This window comes from Myotis myotis, unplaced genomic scaffold (assembly GCF_014108235.1).
Source record: "Myotis myotis isolate mMyoMyo1 unplaced genomic scaffold, mMyoMyo1.p scaffold_m19_p_2, whole genome shotgun sequence".
Lineage (NCBI taxonomy): Eukaryota > Metazoa > Chordata > Mammalia > Chiroptera > Vespertilionidae > Myotis > Myotis myotis.
Window position 1 is genome coordinate 61,453,572 of NW_023416324.1, and position 12,477 is coordinate 61,466,048.

The 12,477-nt window shown below is 42.5% G+C and overlaps 1 non-coding gene across 1 annotated transcript; it reads left to right on the forward strand.

The window, feature by feature from the left end:
• Nucleotides 1-8,214: 8,214 nt before the first annotated feature.
• LOC118678046 lies at nt 8,215-8,343 on the forward strand. Its single transcript, XR_004974722.1, has one exon. It is a non-coding gene; the product is annotated as a small nucleolar RNA SNORA11 (small nucleolar RNA).
• Nucleotides 8,344-12,477: the final 4,134 nt, after the last annotated feature.

Sequence of the window (12,477 nt, forward strand, 5' to 3'; positions counted from 1 at the left end):
CTCCAGATCCGGGCGAGTCTCTAGGGACCCAGACTCAAACGGGAGAAGCGGGACTGTCTGGCTTCGGTCGGAACTCGAAGGCAGCTTTCTCTCCGAGGTTTGCAGCGGTTGCTGGGACTCTGTGAGGCAGAGCCCCTGGGGACGGAACTGAGAGCAGCCATAACTGCTTGCTCCGCCCGCCCTGTAGATTCCCTGGGACCCCACCCGCCCAAGTCCTGCACAGAGCCATTTGCCGGATAGCCTTAGGCAAATGCTAGATTAGCACCACCCTAGAGATCCAGCACAGAAGCTCTCCCACTGCAGACACAGCTGACTCTCATAGCCAGTTAGCCTGGAGGTCAAATCACCCCCGGTATTGCTGACAACAATCAAGTCTTAATTACAACAAGATTGTGCACAAAGACCACAAGGGGGTGCACCAAGAAAGCATAAAAAATGCTGAGACAAAGAAACATGACAGAAATGGAGATATAGAGCTAAAAACCGCACTTTTAAGGTCTTTCAATAATTTTCTAGAAACTGCCGATAAATGTAGTGAGATCCTCAAGAAGTCTAATGAGATTTCTTGTTGTGATAAAGAACCAACTAGAAATTAAGCATACACTGACTGAAATAAAGAATATTGTACAGATACCCAACAGCAGACCAGAGGAGCACAAGAATCAAGTCAAAGATTTAAAATGCGAAGAAGCAAAAAACACCCAACCAGAAAAGCAGAATGAAAAAAGAATCCGAAAATACGAAGATAGTGTAAGGAGCCTCTGGGACAGCTTCAAGCATACCAACATCAGAATTATAGGGGTGCCAGAAGATGAGAGAGAGCAAGATATTGAAAACCTATTTGAAGAAATAATGACAGAAAACTTCCCCCACCTGGTGAAAGAAATAGACTTACAGGCCCAGGAAGCACAGAGAACCCCAAACAAAAGGAATCCAAAGAGGACCACACCAAGACACATCATAATTAAAATGCCAAGAGCAAAAGACAAAGAGAGAATCTTAAAAGCAGCAAAAGAAACCCAGTTACCTACAAGGGAATACCCATATGACTGTCAGCTGATTTCTCAACAGAAACTTTGCAGGCCAGAAGGGAGTGGCAAGAAATATTCAAAGTGATGAATACCAAGAACCTACAACCAAGATTACTTTATCCAGCAAAGCTATCATTCAGAAGTGAAGGTCAGATAAAGAGCTTCACAGATAAGGAAAAGCTAAAGGAGTTCATCACCACCAAACCAGGATTATATGAAATGCTGAAAGGTATCCTTTAAGAAGAGGAAGAAAAAGAAAAAGGTAAAGATACAAATTATGAACAACAAACCTGCATCTATCAACAAGTGAATCTAAGAATCAAGTGAATAAATAATCTGATGTACAGAATGCACTGGTGATTATAATAGAATCAGGGACATAGAAAGGGAATGGACTGACTATTCTTGCGGGGGAAAGGGGTGTGGGAGATGCGGGAAGAGACTGGACAAAAATCGTGCACCTATGGATGAGGACAGTGGGTGGGGAGTGAGGGCTGAGGGTGGGGCGGGAACTGGGAGGAGGGGAGTTATGGGGGGAAAAAAGAGGAACAAATGTAATAATCTGAACAATAAAGATTTAAAAAAAAAAAAAAAGAAACATCAATGTGACAGAGAACCACAGATCTGCTGCCTCCTGCATTCTCACACTGGGGATCCGGTCCCCAACTCGGGCGTGTGCCCTGAGGGAATTGCACCATGACCTCCTGGTTCATAGGTTGACGCTGGTTACTGACCCATGCCAGCCAGGCAATCAATCTTTAATGTACAGACAGATCACAAGGGGGAGTTCGTTAAAATGCCAATTTGTCCTGGGGCTGAGGGAGCCACTGAATTCTGAATGTCTAACAAACTGGTGAATCAGATGCTCCAGTCCTCCAAGCAAGTGTCTGAGTGACAGGTAACCTAAACCTGAATTAGGCAGTGACAATGGAAATGCAGAAAAGACATGGCTGAACAGCAGTCAGGAAGTAAAAGTGGAGAGACTCCGTGGTCAGTTAGGGTAAGAGGAAACATTTGTGATGACTTTAAGGTTTTCTTGGCTCAGACAAATGGGCAGATCATGGCACCATTGACGGAGTTCTTGGTAAACAAAGGTTTATGCAGAAACACCACATTTTACCAAGTGATTGAGAAATACTCCTACTGTGTGAGGTTGTTATTGAGCAACTTTGCCCACTCAGGCAGAGTTCTTTGTAGCACCACCTGCTTCTCAGCCCTTTGGTGTTACTGCTTAGCACAGTGAGCCTTCCACCCCCCGAACAGTTTGATATTGGAACCCACTTCTCTTTGCTCAGTGGGTTTGGGCTGCTTTGTTTTCTTTGCATGTTGTTAATAGTTTACCCCTGAACAAACTAAAAATACGCCATTGGGGAGATTAGCAGACATGAAACTCCAAAGAACTGAAAAGTACTTTAGTGTAGCGTGAGGATTATAAAATGAGTTATTCCCTAAGTAAGGAGGAAACCATGGCAAACAGGTGTTTTAAGATTCCCCAAGTAATAGTCCAGAGAGGGCCCTGGAACCCAGCAACCATCGACACTCGTTGTGTGAGTCTGGCGCTGCATCTGAAAGAGAGAGAGAGTGATAAAGAGATCAGGAGGCGCCTCTGCTTCCGCTGATACCCAAGAGTCATTATTACAGGTGAAGCAGAAAGTCAAGAGGGTCCATGCTGTTGCCAAAAAGCGTCCATGGAGATGAACTATTGGAAATATCTGTGCAATTTCATTTCTCGTTTCAGATTCTTATTGAAGTGAGACCAGACTCAACTCCAACCCTAGTGTGTGCTATTGGAGGAGAGAGGGGTGTGAAGGAGAGAAGGGGGTGGAGGGGCCTGGGAGGGACCTGCATTGTGCTTCTGTGGACTGGTTTCCATCATTGGAGGAGGTAGGGCTTAGAGCAGTTCATGGCTTCCCTGGGAAACCATTCTAAGTGGGCCACGTGCCCAATGGTTTCCATCCCAGTTAAGTAAATAAATGAAATATGCTAATTAGCACCCTATTAGCTCACAGCAGGGAGTAATCCATGGCATTTTGATTGGAAAGAATCCTGTCATCCAAAAGCCTGGTCTGTAACAGAATGCAAACCGGCCCAATTTCCTCCCTCCCTGCCTTGTGGCAGCCATCCAAATGTCTGAGAAGCAGACCTCACAACTGCGTGCAATTCCGAGGGTGTCACTGCGCACCTCCTGGCCTCCATGGAATCTGGCAGCGGGCCCCACTCCCAGCATGGGTTTATCCAATCCAGAAATGTGGACCGAAGCTCCGAAACACGGATGGGTGTGGGAGGATCTTTCTGGGGCTGCTCTTATGTCTTTCACTCTGAGAATACCCGCACTTTAATTCTCTGGCCCTCCCAGACTCTAATCCAGAAGGCCCTTCCTTAACACAGGTGTGCAAGCATGCCACTGCTGAGCCATTCCTCTGAAGGAGGCCTTCTTCTAAAAATGGCAGAGCTTTGGGGTTTAAATTGGGGAAAGGCAAGCTCATTTCGTTTCACCTCTTTACAGTTTTATTGTCTCAGCAGCAGGGAAACACCATCTAGCTCCTGCTTCCCCATTACTATTTAAAAGCCTAGATTTACATCTTGCCTCTCCCCCTCGTCCTTTGCAGAAAGCAGGGGTTTGTAGGCAAAATAGACACAGTACGAGAACAGTAGGTTTTCCAATCTGCTCTTTGGCAACATCCACTCTCCAAGGGCTTTGGGTGTTTAAAGGGCTTAGATGTTGTGACACATTTGTCAGGTTACATCAGAATGTATCAGAAACCCCTGTGAGAGTGGGGCAACGAAGCTTGATTATATCATGGATAGGCTTGTAACACATGTTCTGTTCTTTTTTTCTTTTTTTTTTAAATTTATCAATTACTATAAGGAGCGGCTCTAGAGTTAAGCCTCAGACTGACCTGTGGCAGAGCCACAAACAAGTCCTAGCTTAGAGGGCAGAGCTCTCTTAGCATAATTAAGCTTGACCTTATAGGCTCCTTAGATCCTTCCTGGGTAGCTAATGGGCTGTGGGAGGTGCAGCAAGTGCTGCCAAAACAAGTGAAACTCACAAGAACATGGTAACTATGTTGACCACTACCTTGTTTTCCTCTGACTATAAAATAAATCCTCAGCTTGCTGGCTGGATCCCTCTCTGTGGCCTCATCCAGGCACAGGAGATCCACCACACCCCAGCTATATTCTCTTTGTGTCTTTTCTTTAATCCTTTGCCCCTCTGCCACCCCCCCCACCCCCCAATCTGGCTCACCTAACCTTTGCCTGTGCTGGCACGGCACAAATTACTTTATTTTAATTTATTGCTTCTTAGAGAGATAGAGGAAGGGAGAGAGAGAGAGAGAGAGAGAGAGAGAGAGAGAGAGAGAGAGAGAGACAGCAATTTGTTGTTCCACTTATTTATGCATTTATTGGTTGATTCTTATATGTTCCCTGACCAGGGATCAAACCCACAACTTTGGTACATGGGGACAATGCTCTAACCAACTGAACTACTGAGCCAGGGCACATGTTCTGTTCTTGATACCAAAAGTTACAGGGATCACCATATATTTCTTGATGACTGTCTAAAAAAATGGATGAGGGGACAAGATTTTTAATCACCTGAATGTTATAGAGGTAAGTTTCCAGTGGGTTTGCTGTCTCAGGTTTGGTCTCTTCTTGTATGACCTACTTAAGCCAAATAGATACCAAATGCCTAGGACAATGCCATTTGAAAACACTTTTCTCTGTAGGCTGTTATGTTTCCTCCCTGATAAAGATGTGATTAATATATTTAAAGCTAAAATATATTAAGAGAACATATTGGCTACAAACACATTACTCTTTTTTCCCCATACCAGTTTTTCTTTTACTTTTAAAGAAAATCTTTTTATCTTGATTAGATACAAATTCAAAACAAATGCTGGATACCAGCTGTTGTATCAGCAGCATTTTAAAATTCAACTTTCAATAAATTTTTCAAGAAAGCAAGTCAAGAAAATACTTCATAGTAAAATTTGTGTCTTATTCACTACCATTACCAAACCACATTGACTGCTGTACCTGATGATGTCTCTTCAGAATGTTTCTTATCCTGTATTGGAAAATAAAGCATATTACCTAAATGACTCAAATGGCAAGAACAAACGTATTCCTAAAAGCCATCTGCGAACTAGCATATGTGCTTCTGGAACCCAACATCTTGGTTCTATATGTGAATCAGAAGAAAAGGGGAAAAAAGAAAAGAAGGAATGAAAGGAAGAAAATGGGTCCCTGTCTTTAAATATAAAACAAGGAATAATTTTCTTCAATCAAGGGAACTTCAAAGAGGGAAGGTATTTATGAGAACGAAGCAGTCAGTTAGACTTCACAGCAGCTCTATCCAAAACTGATACCAAGAGCAGTCACAAAACTTTGTCAGCCAAGACCAGATGCTGCTAATGAAAAAATGTGCAAATCGAGGCATATTCAACATGCACCATGGGCTTTATTGTTTTGGCAAATCTATCTATTTTGAACTAGAAAACAGTTCAGTGAGGAATTAAGAAAGAAAAGATGTAAGTGAAAAGCAAGAAGCCTAGAAGTGGTAGCAAGCATTAGTGAGTCTTAAAAGACCCTCATTTATACCACCTATTAACCCCAATCCAGTTGGCAAAGTGGAACTTTGCAGCTTTGTAAAATCTGAATGTCCAATTTTGTGTATATGCCTTGAATATATAGGCTGATCTAATCTGACCAAATCATGTGATAGAGGAATGATGCCTAAATGCTTTTACATATTTTCATTTTCTGGTTAACTTTTTTTTTTTTTTGAAATTCACATGTTCCAAATATCTGTCTGACTTTGAGCTTGGATTCTCAAGGGGAAACTCACAACCTGGCAGTAGGAATAAAAGACAGAAATAAACTCTATTGACACTTTAAATTAGACATGGTTGCAAGGCCACTCAAGATGACAATAACCCCCCACTGCAGCCATTATTGACGGATTACAAGCAAACACTGCCTGCTACCTGGTAATTCTACCTGCTAATTACTTGGAAAGGTTCAGATTCCCAACGACTGACCTCAGTGTTTTCTCAGGTTTGAGGGCCAATTAGGGAGGGGTAGGAATGACTTTAGAAAGCCACATAGCGAAGTTGACAGTCAGTGAGGAGCTGCTGAAATTCTATCAAAAATATTCTTGCAGCATAATGAAGCTTTTTAGGCAGCCAATCTCCCTAGACACTTGCCTTTGCCAATAGTTACAACAATAAGGAAAATTTTATTAGTGGTGTGGCTATTTTTTTATTTTTATTTTTTTAGTGCTGACTATAAAAACACCCACTGAGTTATTTGCAAGCTCTGCCAAGTGGCAAGTGCAGAGTGAATTTCAGATAAGAGAAGATTTTGGACTCCAGCCCTAAAATGATACTTGGGAAATGCATGTGTGTCTTTCTGGAAGAGAGCAGATGGCTATTGGGGAGGGGGGGTTTTGTGTGTGTGTGTGTGTGTGTGTGTGTGTGTGTGTGTGTGTGTGTGAAGCAGGAATGATGATGATGACAAGAAGCAGATGAAGAAACGCTGAGACAAGCTAAGGCTACTTCTTTTGCTTGTTTTTCTTCTATTTCTTCTCCATCATCCCAGTGGGATAGCGTCTAGTGAAGTCCTGGGGCCTCTCCAGTGATAATGGCAAACATCAGTGCTGCCGTGGCTCTGCCTATGAAGAACTGACCCCTGAAGGAATTCCTGTTGAAGGAGCAGCACTATGACAGGCAGAGTGGAGAGATCCAGATGGTGAATGACTTGCCAAGGGTCATGCAAGTCACCATTTAAGGTAAGAGGAATTAGCTCATTCATTCAATTGACATTTGTTGAGTGCCCATTATGTGCTAGATGGTAGAGATACATGGCCCCTATATGGAACTTAAGCACAGCCATAGCTACCATAGACTTTATTCACTAGAAGGAGAAAAAGGCACAGTTCCCTGCCTCTAGAAAGCTCACAGTAAATAATAACTCTGTTAATATTTTTACTTTGTACTTTGACAAAAGCTGTCTCATTGTATCTGCACTACATCCCTCATAAAGTGAAAATTGCTATCTCATAAATTTATAATTGAAGATAATGAACCTTAACCTTGATCAAGGTCAAACAGCTGTTAAGTAGTAGCCTCAAAACTTACACTCAGGTATCTTGACTCTTAAGTGTCTGGGACTGCAATCCCTTCTGTCTGGGACTTGATGCAGTTGTGAGTTTTAATACAACAAAACTCAACTGAAATTCATGCCTAAGACTCCACTAAGAGTTGCCCATACTCATACTACATGCCAGCCCGCTACCACAAAGATTCAAAAAGAGACAGCAAAAAGACAAGAAAGATCTCAAATCAACTTAACTTTGCAACCTAAGGAATTAGAAAAAGAACAAACTAAACCCAAAGCCAGTGGAAGGGAGGAAATAGTAAAGATTAGAGCAGAGATAAATAAAATAGAGAGATTAGAAAATAATAGAGAAAATCAACAAACCCCAAAGTTTCTTCATTAAAAAGACCAACCAATTGACTAAACTTCAGCTAGATGGACCACTTCTATTCAACATAGTGTGGGAAGTCCTAGCCAGAGCAATCAGGCAAGAAAAAAATAAAACTAAAAGGCATACAAATAGGAAAAAATAAGTAAAATGATCTTTTCAAAGATGATGTGCTGTTTTATATAGGAAACTCTAAATATTGAACAAAACATCCTCTTAGAACTAATAAACTAATTCATAGTTGACACACAAAAATCAATTATATTTCTATATACTAACAATAAACAATCTGAAAAGAAAACAATTCCATTTGCATAACATCAAAAAATAAAATACTTTGAAATTGACTTAACTAAGATGTGAAAGACTTATATAATGAAAACTATAAAATATTTCTGAAAGAAATTAAATACATAAATAAATAGAAAGTTATCCCATGTTCATTGGTTGGGAGAAAATATTGTTAAGATGTCTATACTACCAAAAACAATCTCTAGATTCAATATAATATCTAACAAAATTCCAATAATGTTTTTTTAGAAATAGAAAATATTATCCTAAAGTTCATATGGACTCTCAACGGACTATCCCCAAATAGCCAAAATAATTCTGAAAAAGAACAAAGCTAGAAGACTCACACTTTTTGATTCCAAAACTTACTACAAAGATAGAACAATCAAAAGAGTGTGGTACCCTTGGGTGTGGAGAGAGCAGAGCACCTGAAGAACGGCTCCTCTGTGCATAACACATCCAACAGCAACTTGGGCTTACTCCTCATGGGCGGCAGACTACTATGGCCTTCCTGTGACATTACACCCTATACTGAAAAAATAAATAAATATTACAATGGAATCATTTAACCTTAAAATTATGCAAATATTGACATATGCTACAACATGGATGAACCTTGAGGACATTGTGCCAACTGAAATAAGCCAGTCACAAAAACACGAATACTGTATGAGTCCACTTACATAATGTACTTAGAGTAATCAAAATCATAGAGACAAAAAGTAGTAAGGAATTGGGGATCATTGTTTAGTGGGCACAGAGTTTTATTTAGTTTTACAAAATGAAAAGAATTCTGCAGATGAATAGTCATGATGGACAAACAATGTACTTAATACCACTGAACTATATGCTTAAAAATGGTAAAGACAGTAAGTTTTATAATATGTATATTTTTACCAAAAAATTTTAAGTGGCGGTAAAATAATTGTTAATGATTATATGATTGTGGTAATTATTTACTCTTCTATAGTGCTTACTATACACCACTCTTTTAATCCTTTTATGCATATTAACTCTCTTAGTTCTCACAATTATCCTGTATACTATCATCATGTTCAATTTACATATGAGAAAAATTAGGCACAAAGGAATTGACATACCCAAAATCACATAAAAGAGAGGAGGCAGTATTCAAACCCAGGCAAGTTGGCTGTATGGTTTACATTCTCAGCTGCCTCTCAAAGACAAAGTAAAAATCATAGGAGACAAGTTCATGTACACTTTGATTGAACCTACAGAGCAGAAGCTTCTCTGCAGCAGAGGGAGAAAATGGGAGTAAATAAACCAAAAGGATATTCATGGTGATTGTACTAGTTACCCGTTGCTGTGTCACTAAATTAGCACAAAACTTCGCAGGTTAAAGCAATAAGCACTTATGATCTGCAGTTTACCGCAGGCCAGGAATTTGGGAGTCACTTGGCCAGTTAGTTCTGGGCCAGGGTCTCTCATGAGGTCCCAGTCAAGCTATGAGCTAGCGCTGCAGTCATCTGAAAGCTTGACTGGGGCTAAAGGATCGGCTCACTCACATGGCTAGTGGCAGGAGGCCTCAGCTCCTTGTCATCAATTGGCAGGAAACAGCCAATCCTTACCATGCGGGCCTCTTCAACGGGCTTCCTGGGTGTTTCTATAAAACGACAGTGGCCTTCCTCCAGAGCAAGTGATACAGAGCAAGGAGGAAGCCGGGTGCTGTGACCTAGACTTAGAAGTCCCACATTTTCACTGCCCCCACACTCCATTTGTTTCAATCCAGGTGCTCTGTCCAGCCCTCACGTAGGGGGATGGAAATTAGCTCCCACTTATTGAAAGGAGGATTATCAAAAAATTTATGGGATATAATTTAAAATCATCACAGTAATCATATTATGATGACAGGAATGTGAGTAATTTGTTTTATTAAACAATTTTTGTATTATATTTTTATAATAAAATAACTTTAAAAGATAAATTTGTGTTAAAGAGTTATAAACACTATCTCTATATTTCAATGCGCTCAGCAAACTTTAAAATTTTTATTATTTTTTAATTACAGTTTGCATTCAATATTATATTTGTATAATTATACAGTTTCAGGTGCACAGCATAGTGGTAAGACAATCACATACTTTACAAGGTGTTCTCCACTATTTGCTAGTACCCACCTGGCACCCTGCACAGTTATTACAATACTACTGACTGCGTTCCCTATGCTGTACTTTACATCCCTGTGACTATTTTGTAACTACCAATTTGTGCTCCTTAATCCCTTCACCTTTTTCACTAAGTCCCCCACTCTCCCACCCATCCCCATCTGGAAACCACTAGTCTGTTCTTTGTATCTATGAGTCTGTTTCAATTTGGTTTGTTTGTTTCACATAAGTGAAATCATGTGGCATTTGTCTTTCTTTGACTGACTTATTTCACTTAGCGTAATACCTTCTATGTCCATCCAAACTGCTGCAAATGGAAAGATTTCATTCTTTTTTTTTGTGGCTAAGTAATATTCCATTTCATTTATGTACCACATCTTTATCCACTCGGCTACTGATGAGCACTTTGGTTGCTTCCATATCTTGACTATTATAAATAATGCTGCATTGAACAAAGGGGTGCATATATTCTTATGAATTAAAGTTTAGAGTTTCTTTTAATATACCAGTATATCCAGAAGAGAAATAGCTAGGTCATAAGGCACTTTCCTTTTTGCCGGAAGCCGGTCCATCCTTGCTGCTTGACACAATTGCTGCAGGGAAGAAACATCTGCACAGCATATGTTTCAAAGGACCTGGCGTATATGGCATACTGTTCTTAATATGTTTGCTCCCATTGGTAGCGCTATGTGTTTTAACCACCTCTCTGAGAAAGGTTGTTTCCCCAGGTGGGGATTTTTCCCTGGAGTTAGGGATTAACAGGACTAAGGACGGCAATCAGTAAAACCCCTTAACTAAGTGCCAGGCGGGTAGTTAATCACTTTAACTACAAACAATCATGCTTAAGCTACATAATCTTTACTTAGGATAATCTCCTTCAGTTACTTCCTTGTAGTTTAACAGAACAATAGAGTAGTGACCTTGGAATGGAGATAACAAATGCCCTAAACTTTGGAATAGAATGGATAGGATTAAAATCAAATGGTATAAATACAGATATAACAGGAGAATAAAGAGAGAACCTCGCTATGCTGATCAACTGAACACTGTCTCCATGTCATTCCTTCTTCACTGAATCCATCCACACCTTTGGGAACCCCTGGACCTGCTGGGGCTGGACCCCAACACATTTTTAATTTTTTGAGGAACCTCCATACTGCTTTCCATAGCGGCTGCTCCAATCAACATTCCCACCAACAGTGCACAGTGGTTCCCTTTTCCCTACATCCTTGCTAACACTTGTTGTTTATTGATTTGCTAGAGGCCCAATGCACAAAATTCATGCAAGAAGCATGACCCTTGCAGCTCCGGCTTCATCCAGAAGGTCGTTAGACTGTCCGGTCTAATTAGCATATTATGCTTTTATTATTATAGACTAGAGGCCCGGTGCACAAAAATTTGTGCACTCAGGGGGGCAGGGGAGTCCCTCAGCCCTACCTGTGCCCTCTGGCAGTCTGGGACCCCTCGGGAGATAACGACCTGCTGGCTTAGGCCTGCTCCCGGGTGGCAGAGGGCAGGCCCAATCCCTTAGGTGCAGCCCCTGGTCAGGCGCAGAGCAGGGCCGATTGGGGAGTTGGGGCGCCACCCCCTGTCATGCACAGAGCAGGGCGATCGGGAGGTTGTGATGCCACCCTCAGTCATGCTCAGAGTAGGGCCAATTGGGGGGTTGGGGCACCATCCCCTGTCACACTCAAAGCAGGGTCGATCGGGAGGTTGTGATGCCACCCTCAGTCATGCTCAGAGTAGGGCCCATCAGGGGGTTGGGGCGCCGCCACTGTCACACTCAGAGCAGGGCCAATGGGGAGGTTATGGCTCTACCCCGTCACACACAGAGCAGGGCCCGTGGGGGCGGGGGGGGGGGAGGTTGGGGCTCCGCACCCTGTCACACACAGCTGCAGGGCGATCAGGGGATTGGGGAGCTCCCCCCTATCAGGCACAGAGCAGGGCTGATCAGGGGGTTGGGGCGCCTTCCCCTGTCATGAACAGAGCAGGGCGGATAGGGAGGTTGTGGCTCCTCCCCTGTCACACACAGAGCCACTGGGCGATCAGGGGGTTTGGGCGCTGCCCCCTGTCACACTGATCCTGGAGCCGGGAGGCCTCACGGCTCCGCTGATCCCGGTGCTGCGAGGAATAGTACCCTTTTACTGTATAGGGTAGAGGCCTGGTGCATGGGTGGGTGCCGGCTGGTTTGCCCTGAAGGGTGTCCTGGATCAGGGTGGGGGTCCCCACTGGGGTGCCTGGCCAGCCTGGATGAGGGGATGATGGCTGTTTGCAGCTGGTCACACACCCTTCAGGATCGGAGTCCCCACTGGGGTGCCTGGCCAGTCTGGGTGAGGGGCTGAGGGCTGTTTTCAGGCTGGGGTTGACTGAAGCTCCCAACCGCTCCTTTTTTTCTTTTTTTCTCTTTTATTCTGGGCCAGCTTTAGCTTTGAGGCTTGTTCCAGCTCTTAGGCCTCCACTGCTAAAAGTAGGTTTCTGGCCTTTGCTTACAATGTTGCCATCCTGCTGGCTGAAGCCCGGCGGACTAAAGCAGGTTTCTGGG